This window comes from Elaeis guineensis, chromosome 14 (genome assembly GCF_000442705.2).
Source record: "Elaeis guineensis isolate ETL-2024a chromosome 14, EG11, whole genome shotgun sequence".
In the NCBI taxonomy this organism is placed as follows: Eukaryota; Viridiplantae; Streptophyta; class Magnoliopsida; order Arecales; family Arecaceae; genus Elaeis; species Elaeis guineensis.
This window is the reverse complement of record NC_026006.2, coordinates 31,971,140-31,984,213: the sequence shown is the minus strand read 5'-3', so window position 1 is coordinate 31,984,213 and position 13,074 is coordinate 31,971,140. Positions and strand designations below refer to the sequence as shown.

The following is a 13,074-nucleotide window of genomic DNA, read 5'->3' as shown; positions in this document are numbered from 1 at the left end:
GGGAGGAAGGCTAGGAGCAATTAAAATGGATCACATGATTCTATGGGCTGGGGTTTGTTTGCATGGCATTATTCAAAACTTGCAATGTTTCGCTTGTTAACTGGCTTTATTCAAGAGACTTCATAAACAACAAGACACTCTTATGAAAACCTAAAACAGGGCCACATAAGCTTAAAATTGACACCCCCCCACACACACACAAAAGAAAAAAAGACAAAAGAAAAAAAACCAACTCTTAAGAGGAACCCATACCATATCTATGAACTCACCAAGTTATCAATGCACAGTTATATAAGACGACAAACAGAAACATCAGCACTTTTCTCATCTATCGCGACGAAGTTTTAACTTTGATGCATTTAGATGACCATGAAATGCAACAGACTGGAGGAGTTGTGTGGACAGCCCAGTGCTTTGGTTAAATTCAGAAAAGGGGTAATACTCCTGTTTCCCCAGCAAATACTTTAACCATGCTAATTCCCAACATAGACATTGTAGAGGAACCAGGAGCTCTAGGCCTGGGCTTTGTGCGCACAGACCAACTTTTAAGGGAGCTCATTCGGTGAGCGAGCACTTTTGGAATGAATGATCGGTAGTAGACGCTCATTCCATCAGCGAGCACTTTCGGAATGATTGGTAGTTGTTGTCATCACTATTGTGATCATCATCACCACCATCGTTGTCATCACTGTTGTGATCATCATCACCATCATCATCGTTGCCATCATTTTCATCATCATCATTGCAGTCATCATGGTTATTGTCGTTGACACGCCCCCGACCCGAGATTTGAATCGAGGGTCATGGCAACCACCACATACTCATAGAATACTTTTTCCATAAGCATGCAAGGCATCTCATCATGATATCTTCACACAAAGTTAAATAAATTTTTCAATATTTAATAATCAAACCTTAGTTCAAATAACAAATCAAAACTCAGTGTTCAAAAGAAAATAACTGTCTGACAAAGTCAACACTAAAAAAAAACTAAAAGTCTTGAATCAATTCTGAGAAAATCCTAAATCAATGAGCTAACTCCATCTCTAATCGCTCTCCCAACCGAAATCCCGCATCATGCTAATTTTCTGGATCTGTAAGAAAAACATAAAACTCATCATGAGCTAAATAGCCCAGTAAGCAGTGTGTACCTTTAACTGAATAAGTCAGGCAAATAATACTATACATATCGATTTACTGATAATAACAAAATCAATATGTAATTTCATGAAATCATAATCATACTATCAATCATATATAAAATTCAATTCATCATAATTTTAAATTATGCTTATCATCTTAAATTCATCAATTTCTTAAGTTCTTCTTACCAACTATGACTATGACCACATTATCCCTATGGCAGGGTCATAATACCGCGTATCTGCTTGCGGTGGGCTGCAAATCATCTGGCAGCCAAGTCCTTTGGAACTGCTGGTCTCGCTGGCGGTTTGTCGTTGGTCTCTCTGGCGACATGTCGCTGGTCTCGCTGGTGACATAAACCCTCAGGACAGTCAATTGCCAACGTATATGCCCCCATTGGCGGGATCCTCAACACAGTCAGGTTGTCAATTTCATATTGTCTTCCAATTCATATATTATTTTCAAAAATAATATAAATAAATGATATTCGAGTCAAATCAATCATATCATTCTTTGAGATCATATATCATCATAATAATTGTTCAACAAATAACTTCAATCATAAATAATTTTCTACATTTAACTTTAATCATAAATAATTTCAATAATTATTTCAATAAATAATTTCAATCACAAGCATGCATAAACTTATTTAATTCAAAATTTTATAATTTATCAGATAAATTTAATAAAAGTAAATACTACTTACCTCAAAAGAAAATCCAAACTAGAAATTCTAGGAATCTTGAAAATCCTTCTCTGAACCTGATACATCAAATATCATATTTTTAATCAAAATTTCATCGAATTAAAAATAACTAAAATTATTAAAATCTAATGTCCCCATAAGGATCAATTTGACGACAACATCCAGGATTTTCGGACTAATCCATGGACACCCTAATTATATTTATTTATTATTATTTTATTATTATTATTATTATTATTTTAATTAATTCCATAAATCCTAAAAATCTAAAAGAGAGAGAGAGAGAGAGAGAGCAGAGAGAGTTTCTCTCTCCTTCTTTTTTTTTCTTCTTTTTTTTTTTCTTCTTTTTCTTCTTCTTCTTCTTCTCGGCACTTTCCACGCCGGAACAGGGGACCGACGTCCCCTCCTTTTGCCAGGCCCTTCAGGACGCGGTCGCCGCGACGGAGGCCGGCGACAGAGGGAGGCTGCTCCTCCGGTTACAGAGGAGCATGGCCGACAGTCGATTGCGATCGCCGGCGTCGGAAAAATCCAAGGAAAAATGGCCCAAAATAGGGGTCTCTTTCCCGATCGAAAATCGGCAACGCTCGTCGTCGGTCGTCACGTGCAATGGTATGGGAGGAAAGGGAAGGAAGAGAGGAAGGGGAGGAAGACTTACCTCAGCCTTCGGTGACCCCACCGGCGAGCAATCATGGTGAGAAACCGAACGGTGTCCGCGGCTCCGATCGAGAAAAATAGGGAGAAAGAGAGAGGGAGGAGGTCGATGTTCGGTTTCTAGGGAGGGGAGGTCTTCTTATAGAGGGTCCTAGGACTTTGAGAGGTCCTAGGACTCCCAATTTGCTTGGGTCTCGTCGGAGAAGAAGACTCCTATCGGGAGTCTTCTTCCCGATTTTCCTCTCTATTTTTTTTTTTTTATGGGCTTGGGTCTTGGCATCATGGGCTTGGGCTATGACATTCTTCACCTCTAAAAAAAAATTTCGTCCTCAAAATTTTTCATACCTGTAGTCTCGAAGAGCTGGGGATATTTTTGCTTCATTTCTTCCACTAGCTCCCAAGTAGCTTCTCTTTCTGAATGTCGACTCCACTGTACCTTGACATAAGGAATGTTGCGACATCTCAGCACCTGTTCTTTATGGTCCACGATCCGTATCGGATATTCTTCATATGATAGATCTTTTCTGGCTTGTACTGGTTCAAGTTCCATGATGTGACTTGGGTCTGATAAATATTTCTTTAACATAGAAACATGAAAAATATTATGTACTCCTGCAAGTGAAGGGGGTAAGGCAAGTCGATAAGCCACCTCACCAATTCTTTCCAAAATCTCAAACGGACCCACATATCTGAGATTCAATTTACCACGAATGCCAAATCTTGAGATTTCTTTTGAAGGAGATACTTTGAGAAATACATGGTCTCCAACTTGAAATTCTAATTTTCGTCTCCTGTTGTCTGCATAACTTTTCTGTCTGCTTTGTGCTGCCCGAAGTCATTCTTTAATTAATTGAATCTTCTTGACTGCTTGTTGAACAAGTTCGGGACCCAATATTCTTCGCTCACCAACATCATCCCAGTGAATCGGTGATCGACATCTTCTACCATATAAAGCTTCATAAGGTGCCATACCAATGCTAGCCTGATAACTGTTATTGTAAGCAAACTCAATCAAAGGTAGATGCTCATCCCATGAACTTTTCATATCCAAAATACAGGTTCTCAACATATCTTCTAAGATCTGAATAGTTCTCTCTGACTGACCATCAGTCTGTGGATGAAAAGTTGTACTGAAGTTCAATTTTGTTCCTAATGCCTTGTGTAAGCTCTTCCAAAACTGTGATACAAATCTGGTGTCCCGATCCGATACGATGGTCACTGAAATTCCATGTAGCCTTACAACTTCTTTCATATATAACTTTGCTAGTCTTTCCAAAGTAAATCCAACTCTAATTGGTAGAAAGTGTGCAGACTTTGTCAATCGATCCACAATCACCCAGGCTGCATCATTTTTACTGAAAGTCTTCGGTAGTCCAGTTACAAAATCCATAGTGATATGTTCCCATTTCTATACTAGAATATCAAGAGGTTGAAGTAGTCCCGCAGGTCTCTGATGTTCAGCTTTAACTTGTTGACACACCAAACATTGGACCACGAATTGAGCGATCTCTCTCTTCATATTATTCTACCAGTACATTTTCTTTAAGTCTCTATACATCTTAGTACCTCCCGGATGAACTGTATAACCAGTTTGATGTGCCTCCTGAAGTATTTCATGCTTGAGTGCTGAATCATTGGGTATGTAAATCCTATTTTCGAACCTCAACGAACCGTCTTCATGTATCTTGAATTCAGATTGAACACCAGCTTCCACTGAATTTCTTATTTTCATTAGTTGTGGATCATCATTCTGGGCAACTGAAATTCTTTCAATGAGTGTTGGCTGAACCCTCATATTGGCTAACCGTACTGTTGAGTCATATATTCGGATGTCTAATTCTAATTTTCTTATATCCTTCAATAATTAGCTTTGATGTGTAATTAAAACTACCAAATTTTCCATAGATTTTCTACTAAGGGCATCAGCAATAACATTAGCTTTTTCCGGATGATAATGGATTATTAAATCATAATCCTTTAATAGTTCTAACCACCTTCTCTGTCTCATGTTTAATTCTTTCTGTATAAAAATATACTTCAAACTCTTATGATCAGTAAACACTTCACACTGCGCACCGTATAAGTGATGTCTCCAAATTTTTAGGGCAAAAATCACTACAGCTAATTTCAAATCATGTGTCAGATAATTCTGTTCATATGGTTTCAATTGTCTTGAGGCATAGGCCACTATCTTACCATGTTGCATCAATACACAGTCGAGTCTCTTTTTAGATGCATCACTATATATTGTGAAACCTTCATCTCCTGTTGGTATAGTAAGGATAGGGACTGAAACTAATCATTGTTTTAATTCTTGGAAACTCTGTTCACAATCTTCAGTCCACTCGAATTTAACCTCTTTTTGAGTAAGACGAGTCAAGGGTGCAGCTATGCGAGAGAATCCTTCTACAATCATCTATAATATTCTGCCATTCCCAGAAAGCTTCGAATCTTAGAGATATTTGCAGATCTGTTCCACTGCATCACAGCTTCCACTTTTGCTGGATCTACAGAGATTCCATCTTTAGATACGATGTGTCCTAAAAAAACTATTTTCTCCAACCAAAATTCACACTTCTTAAATTTGGCATAAAGCTTTTCTTTTCTCAATATTTGTAGTACACACCGTAAATGTTCTTCATGCTCCAATTTGCTTCTTGAATATATCAAGATATCGTCAATAAATATGACAACAAACTTATCAAGATAGGATCTGAATATTCTGTTCATTAAATCCATAAAGGCTACTGGAGCATTGGTTAACCCAAAAGGCATCACTAGAAATTCATAATGTCCATAATGAGTTCTAAATGCAGTCTTTGGTATGTCCTCTGTTTTAATTTTTAGCTGATGATACCCTAAACGAAGATCAATTTTAGAAAAGACTTGTGCACCTTGCAACTGATCAAACAAATCATCGATTCGAGGTAGAGGATACTTATTTCTGATAGTACTCCTATTCAACTCTCTATAGTCGATACAAAGTCTTATACTACCATCTTTCTTCTTCACAAATAAGACTGGAGCTCCCCAAGGAGATACACTAGGCCTTATAAAACCTTTATCCAATAAATCTTGTAATTGATCTTTTAACTCCTTTAACTCCATAGGGGCCATTCTGTAAGGAGCTTTAGAAATCGGACTGGCATTGGGTGCCAACTCAATGATAAATTCAATTTCTCTATCTGGTGGTAGTCCGACTAAATCATCAATGAATACATCCGAAAATTTATTTACGATAGGAATATTCTGTAACTTCAATTCATCATGTTCTTTATTCTTTATTGATACTAGGTAACCTCTACATCCCTTTCTTATCATCTGTCTAGCTTGCACAAATGAAATAATACATGGAGGGGTGGTTCCTGTACTTCCATCAAAACTAAAAGTTAATTCTCCTGATATGTGAAAGTTCACTCTCTTTCCATGACAATCCACAGAGGCATGATAAGTAGCCAGCCAATCCATTCCTAGAATGACATCGAAATCATGCATATCCAGGACCACCAAATCTGTCGGTAATTCTCTTTCTCCTATTTTGATACTACATGACTTGCACACACTTTCGATACTCAAAATACCACCTACTAGTGTCTCAACATATAATTTGGTTTTCATGGGTTCACAACCTATATCATGTTGTCTAATAAAAGTGGTGGATATAAAGGAGTGTGTAGCACCAGAATCAAACAAAACTGAAGTATGAATACCAGATACAGGAATGGTACCTGTCACTACAGTATTGGAGGCCTGAGCATCCTGTTGTGTGAGTGCATAGATTCTTCCTTGAGTTTTCGACCTTTGACCTCCATCCTTTGTTTGTGTTGATCTATTTTCATCCATCTGGGGGCAATCTGCAATCTTGTGTCCTTTCTGTCCACATCTAAAACACGAACCAATATTCCATGGGCAATTAGTAGACTCATGCTCTCTTCGGTCGTATCTCGAACATCTAGCTGCCTCATTCTCACGATTCTTATCAATTGCTGGCTTCTTTGCTGGACCCTTATTGTTCTGATTTCGTCCTTGAGTTCCACTAAACCTATTTCTCTTCTTCTGATTCCGTTCTCGCTCCGCATGAGCTTCATTAACTTCTCTCTCAATTATTAGAGCTTTATTCACAACTGAGGCATAGGTAGTTAGCTCATAGGGTACAACTTATTTTCTGATTTCTGTCTTCAGTCCCATTTCAAATTTGTGTACTCTGTCTTACTCAATCTCAACTAATCTTGGAACAAACTTGGCTAACTCCGTGAATTTAGCTTCATATTCTGCAACGGATCTGTTCCCCTATTTCAAGTGAATGAACTCCTGCTCTTTCTGTATTCTGACACTTCAGGGGAAATACTTGTCAAAGAACTCATCTTGAAATCTCTCCCAAGTGAGTGGTATCCTATCGTGCTCATATTTTTATTCCAGTATACGCCACCAGTTGTAAGCCTCGCCTTGTAACAGATATGCTGTATAGCGGATCTTCTCTTCATTATGACATTCTTGCACAGTGAAGGCCTTCTCCATTTTCATAATCTAGTTATCTGCTTCCAGTGGCTTGATGGTCCCTTTGAAGGCTGGAGGAGCTAGCTTCTTAAATTCGACGATATTGTTTCTCTGCATCGGATGTTCTCCATGTCTAGGTGTCGGTGGAAAATGCTGACGTGGCTGTGCATGTTGTTGTTGAAGTAACTGTTGCTGTGTTTGAACTACTCCGATCAGAGTTTGCATTAGTTGAGTCATGTTCAGCTCCTCTTGTACTGTCAGAGTATTTTCGGTAGGATCAAGGATTTCCTCCTGCTGAGTTGTACCGCTGTTTAATTGGGGAGTATTATCGCCAAGTGGATTTGATGTTCCTCTTACCGCTTCTTGAGTATTCTTCGCTCGTCGTGGAGGCATATTGACCTATGATAGATTTGAGATAATAACTTATCCTTAATAAGGTTATAACTTACTTGTGACAAGTCAAATCATAATCATCATAACTAACCTTTCAATTTTTTAATGTCTACCCATCACTCGCTCACTCTATTCTACATGTCTCTATCTATCTACTTATGCTCTGATACCATATTAATTGTCACGCCCCCGACCCAAGATTTGAATCGAGGGTCATGGCAACCACCGCATACTCATAGAATACTTTTTTCATAAGCATGCAAGGCATCTCATCATGGTATCTTCACACAAAGTTAAATAATTTTTTCAATATTTAATAATCAAACCTTAGTTCAAATAACAAATCAAAACTCAGTGTTCAAAAGAAAATAACTGTCTGACAAAGTCAACACTAAAAAAAAACTAAAAGTCTTGAATCAATTCTGAGAAAATCTTAAATCAATGAGCTAACTCCATCTCTAATCGCTCTCCCAACTGAAATCCCGCATCACGCTAATTTTTCTGGATCTATAAGAAAAACATAAAACTCATCATGAGCTAAACAGTCCAGTAAGCAGTATGTACCTTTAACTGAATAAGTCAGGCAAATAATACTATACATATCGATTTACTGATAATAACAAAATCAATATGTAATTTCATGAAATCATAATCATACTATCAATCATATATAAAATTCAATTCATCATAATTTCAAATTATGCTTATCATCTTAAATTCGTCAATTTCGTAAGTTCTTCTTACCAACCATGACTATGACCACATTATCCCTGTGGTAGGGTCATAATACCACGTATCTGCTTGCGGTGGGCTGCAAATCATCTGGCAGCCAAGTCCTTTGGAACCGCTGGTCTCGCTGACAGTTTATCGCTGGTCTCTCTGGCGATTTGTCGCTGGTCTTGCTGGTGACATAAACCCTCAGGACAGTCAATTGCCAACGTATATGTCCCCATTGGCGGGGTCCTCAACACAGTCAGGTTGTCAATTTTATATTGTCTTCCAATTCATATATTATTTTCAAAAATAATATAAATAAATGATATTCGAGTCAAATCAATCATATCATTCTTTGAGATCATATATCATCATAATAATTATTCAACAAATAACTTCAATCATAAATAATTTTCTACATTTAACTTTAATCATAAATAATTTCAACAATTATTTCAATAAATAATTTCAATCACAAGCATGCATAAATTTATTTAATTCAAAATTTTATAATTTACTAGATAAATTCAATAAAAGTAAACACTACTTACCTCAAAAGAAAATTCAAACTAGAAATTCTAAGAATCTCGAAAATCCTTCTCTGAACCTGATACGTCAAATATCATATTTTTAATCAAAATTTTATCGAATTAAAAATTACTAAAATTGTTAAAATCTAATGTCCCCATAAGGATCAATTTGACGACAGCATCCAGGATTTTCGGACTAATCCATGGACACCCTAATTAAATTTATTTATTTTATTATTATTATTATTATTATTATTATTATTATTTTTAATTAATTCCATAAATCCTAAAAATCTAAAAGAGAGAGAGAGAGCAGAGAGAGTTTCTCTCTCCTTCTTTTTTTTCTTCTTTTTTTTTTTTCTTTTTTCTTCTTTTTCTTCTTCTTCTTCTTCTCGGCTCTTTCCACGTCGGAACAGGGGACCGGCGTCCCCTCCTTTTGTCGGGCCCTTCAGGCCGCGGCCGCCATGATGGAGGCCGACGGCAGAGGGAGGCTGCTCCCTCGATTATGGAGGAGCATGGCCGGCGGTCGATTGCGATCGCCGATGCTAGAAAAATCCAAGGAAAAATGGCCCAAAACAGGGGTCTCTTTCCTGATCGAAAATCGGCAATGCTCGTCGCCGGCCATCACGTGCAAGGGTATGGGAGGAAAGGGAAGGAAGAGAGGAAGGGGAGGAAGACTTACCTTGGCCTCCGGTGACCCCACCGGCGAGCAATCACGGCGAGAAACCGAACGGTGTCCGCGGCTCCGATCGAGAAAAATAAGGAGAAAGAGAGAGGGAGGAGGCCGATGTTCGGTTTCTAGGGAGGGGAGGTCTTCTTATAGAGGGTCCTAGGACTTCGAGAGATCCTAGGACTCCCAATTTGCTTGGGTCTCGCCGGAGAAGAAGACTCCTATCAGGAGTCTTCTTCCCGATTTTCCTCTCTGTTTTTTTTTTTTTTGTGGGCTTGGGTCTTGACATCATGGGCTTGGGCTATGACATTCGTAGTCACAGTTTTCAATTTGCAAATGCTTGAGATTTGGAAATGCACCACTCTAGAAGGAAGAGAGAAGCAGCTCATCATCTACATTCATCTCTTGTTCTCTAACAGATGGAAAAGCCGATGGCAGTGCTCTCAACTTTGGGCATTCAACTATGCACAGCTTAGAGAGATAGGGAAAGAATTCTCCACTACCCACTGCAAGCCATTCCTCCTGTTGGGTTCTGGACATGTAGCAGAAAATAAATTTTAAAATTAAAAAAAAAATAAGTCAATAGCCTTAACAATTAAAACTATCGAGCCGAAATCCAAAACCTAGAATCACCTTGCTGATGCCAATCAAAACAAAACAAGCATACAAAAGGATAGAATTTTATACTTTCACCAGAAAGCAATATGGTACATTGGTGATCTCCACAAGACTCCAAAATAGAAGCCCTCCAATGGTGATCCACACAAAAGTTGGCCAAGGTCCTTCCTAACTGGTGCGCTGCTGCAGCTTTGTCTTCTCAAAAATACTGCCAGCTTCGAACTCGAGGAACGATCACACCAAAGCCCAATCACCTCCGATCTTACTATCAGAATCACACCAAGAAGACACTCTTCAGATGCCTCACAACCTAGAATTTGATTTTGGGCTCCAACATATGAAAAAACCAAACCCTAGGACACACTAGCAATACTTGCTAATTCTCTCACCACCCTTCTTATAACTTTTGCCTTTCAATTTTTTCTTGCCTTGTTTTCAATTTTTTCCAAAATTTTTTCTTTGATTTACATGACACTTATCTCTAGTTTCCACCTAAAAACCCAGCACTTGGGCCATATGGGATGCCCCATTAAATAGGGGACCAAGGGACGTGAGGAAGGACCAAGGTGCGCCAACCTTTGGTGCTCCACTTTCTCACGTGGTGAATAAATTCACTGTGTAAAATTTTTGGCATTGGAGAGCCTTTACACAGAAGGACTCTTCCTTTTCTACTCCTCATAAAAATCTCATAATAAATTGGCAAGAATTCAATAGGAATCTGGATAAGAATTTAAGGCAACACATTAAGATAAGAGCCTTCATTAAGGACTTTTCATCTTCACACACTAATTAGGAGGGGGCGGCATTTTTATTTTGGCATGAAACCTGGTGGACATAGAGGAGTCCATCCACACTTGAAACTATTTCAAGTTGGATAAGAACCCAATAAAAATGGACCCAATTCCATTAGGTCAAAGACAACTGGTCTAGTTTAGTCCAAACACTTTGAACTAAACCAATTTAGGAACTTGGGTTAATACAATGTGCTAGCATATTAACCCTTAAAATTTATATTAGATATTAATTAAATCAGACCAAAGTCAAATCTTAAAGTGTGTGACCCATTGGGTTTCAAATCTAGTCAACAGTAAATCCAGACTTTCCATATAACTCTAATTAGATCAGCCGAAGAGTTTCAATCAACTAGGACTCTTCCTAATTGATTTCTGAATTAAACTCTTTTAATTTTGATGAGTCTACAAGTCAAGATTTATATCTAGCAATATATCATTACTATCTAAAAGATTTAAAATTTTGATAAAAAATTATCAAAATATCCTTCAGTGGTAAGTTATCGTGTAATTCAACCCTTCAGTCAAACAACATCCCAGATGAGTTGTGGGCATGGAAACATATTAAACGCAATCACTTATCTATATATATCTTGATCAGAAGTTGATAATTCAGTTGATGATATATTAAATTTTTTTTTCTAATTATCATCCTATTTTGGCCAAAGACTTTCAAAATCATCGACCTATGAGATCAAATAGGATGTTCGCTCTCTTTATTAGGAGTGACTGATCCCTTATTGATCACTCACAATATTCATGCACACTTCACCACATCTAGAACACCTTATATAAGGATCAAAAAATTTAAGTTAGGAAGTAAACCAAAACATAGATTTATGTACACAAGGTACCATGGCGATCTCAGGTCAAAAGATTACTTACACGACTCCCACTAAAGAATCATCAACTGACATGTAAATAAGATTTCATCTAATGTTCTTTCATAGGTCTATTTAATAAACTCATTTTCTAATGAGTACCTATATTTTTGTATTAGTGTCACCACACAAGTAGTTGTGAGATTAACCACCCTCATTTTTGAACATACATAGGATATGTCAGTCTTACCGGTGTCATTAATCTCCGACTCAATGAACCAACGACTAAGAATATTTTAGGTCATGGCTATCAAAGATTTAGATCTCACTGGCATGATCTCATCATGGCCCTAAAACCATTGTCCAGACCTATGTGGTTCATTATAATCTTAAGAACAAAAAGATGCAGCATATAATGAATAAAAAATATCTATTTTATTAATAATATTAATATCAATTATATAAGTCTAAAAGATAAATTACATAAAATATCCTATCGTATCTCATATGCAATTGGCTTGTAGGATATTATTCTTTCAGTCTCTCACTTGCACTAAAACCAATCACCCCTATACTTGATGCCCATACAATCAAGGTGGTGGTCAAACTGCTGCATTGACAAGGCCTTAGTGAATAGATCCACTATATTGTTCTTGGTATCAACTCGCTCCACGATCACATCGCATCTTTCCACTATCTCCCCAATGAGGTGGAACCGTCTTAGGATATGCTTGGATTTATGATGAGACTTCAGTTCTTTGGCTTGAGCAACTACCCAAGTATTATCATAATAAAGGGACACTGGTTGTTCAATCTTTGGAACCACACCTAATTCTGAGATAAATTTCTTCATCTAGATGGCCCCCTTAGCAGCCTCACTAGCAGCAATATATTCAGCCTCAGTGATCGAGTCAGCAACAGTTTGTTATTTGAAACTCTTCCAACTTATTTTACCACCATACAGAGTGAACACATATCCAGATATAGATTTGCTATCATTCGGATCAAATTGAAAACTAAAATCAATATAACCTTTTAGTTTTAAATTAGATCCTTCATATAAAAGAAAAATATCTTTAGTCCTTCTCAAGTATTTGAATATATTTTTCATAGCTTTCTAATGATCCTCTCCGGGATCAGCTTGAAATCTACTTACAATATCCAAGACATAAGCTACATCAGGCCTGATATACAACATAGCATCCAGAATTGATCCTACAACTGAAGCATAGGAAATAGAACTCATTCTATTTTTTTCTTCAGGTATCTTAGGAGACATCTTCTTAGAGAGTTGTATGCCATGACCTATGGGCAAGTAACCTCTTTTACTTTCTTCTATGTTGAACCTCTTCAACACAAGGTCAATGTACCTAGACGGGGACAAGCCTAGCATCTTTTTTGATCTATCCTTATAGATTTTTATACCAAGTATATAGGACACTTCACCCAAGTCTTTCATGAAAAATTTTTGTGATAGCCATGTCTTGATCGATTACAATATCAGGATATCATTCTCAATAAGCAGTATGTCATCCAC

General features: G+C 37.4%; 1 pseudogene; it reads right to left on the bottom strand.

Moving 5' to 3' along the window:
* Nucleotides 1-424: 424 nt before the first annotated feature.
* The window catches only part of LOC140853839 (putative disease resistance protein RGA3), a 46,878-nt pseudogene continuing 34,228 nt past the window's right edge, over nt 425-13,074 (bottom strand).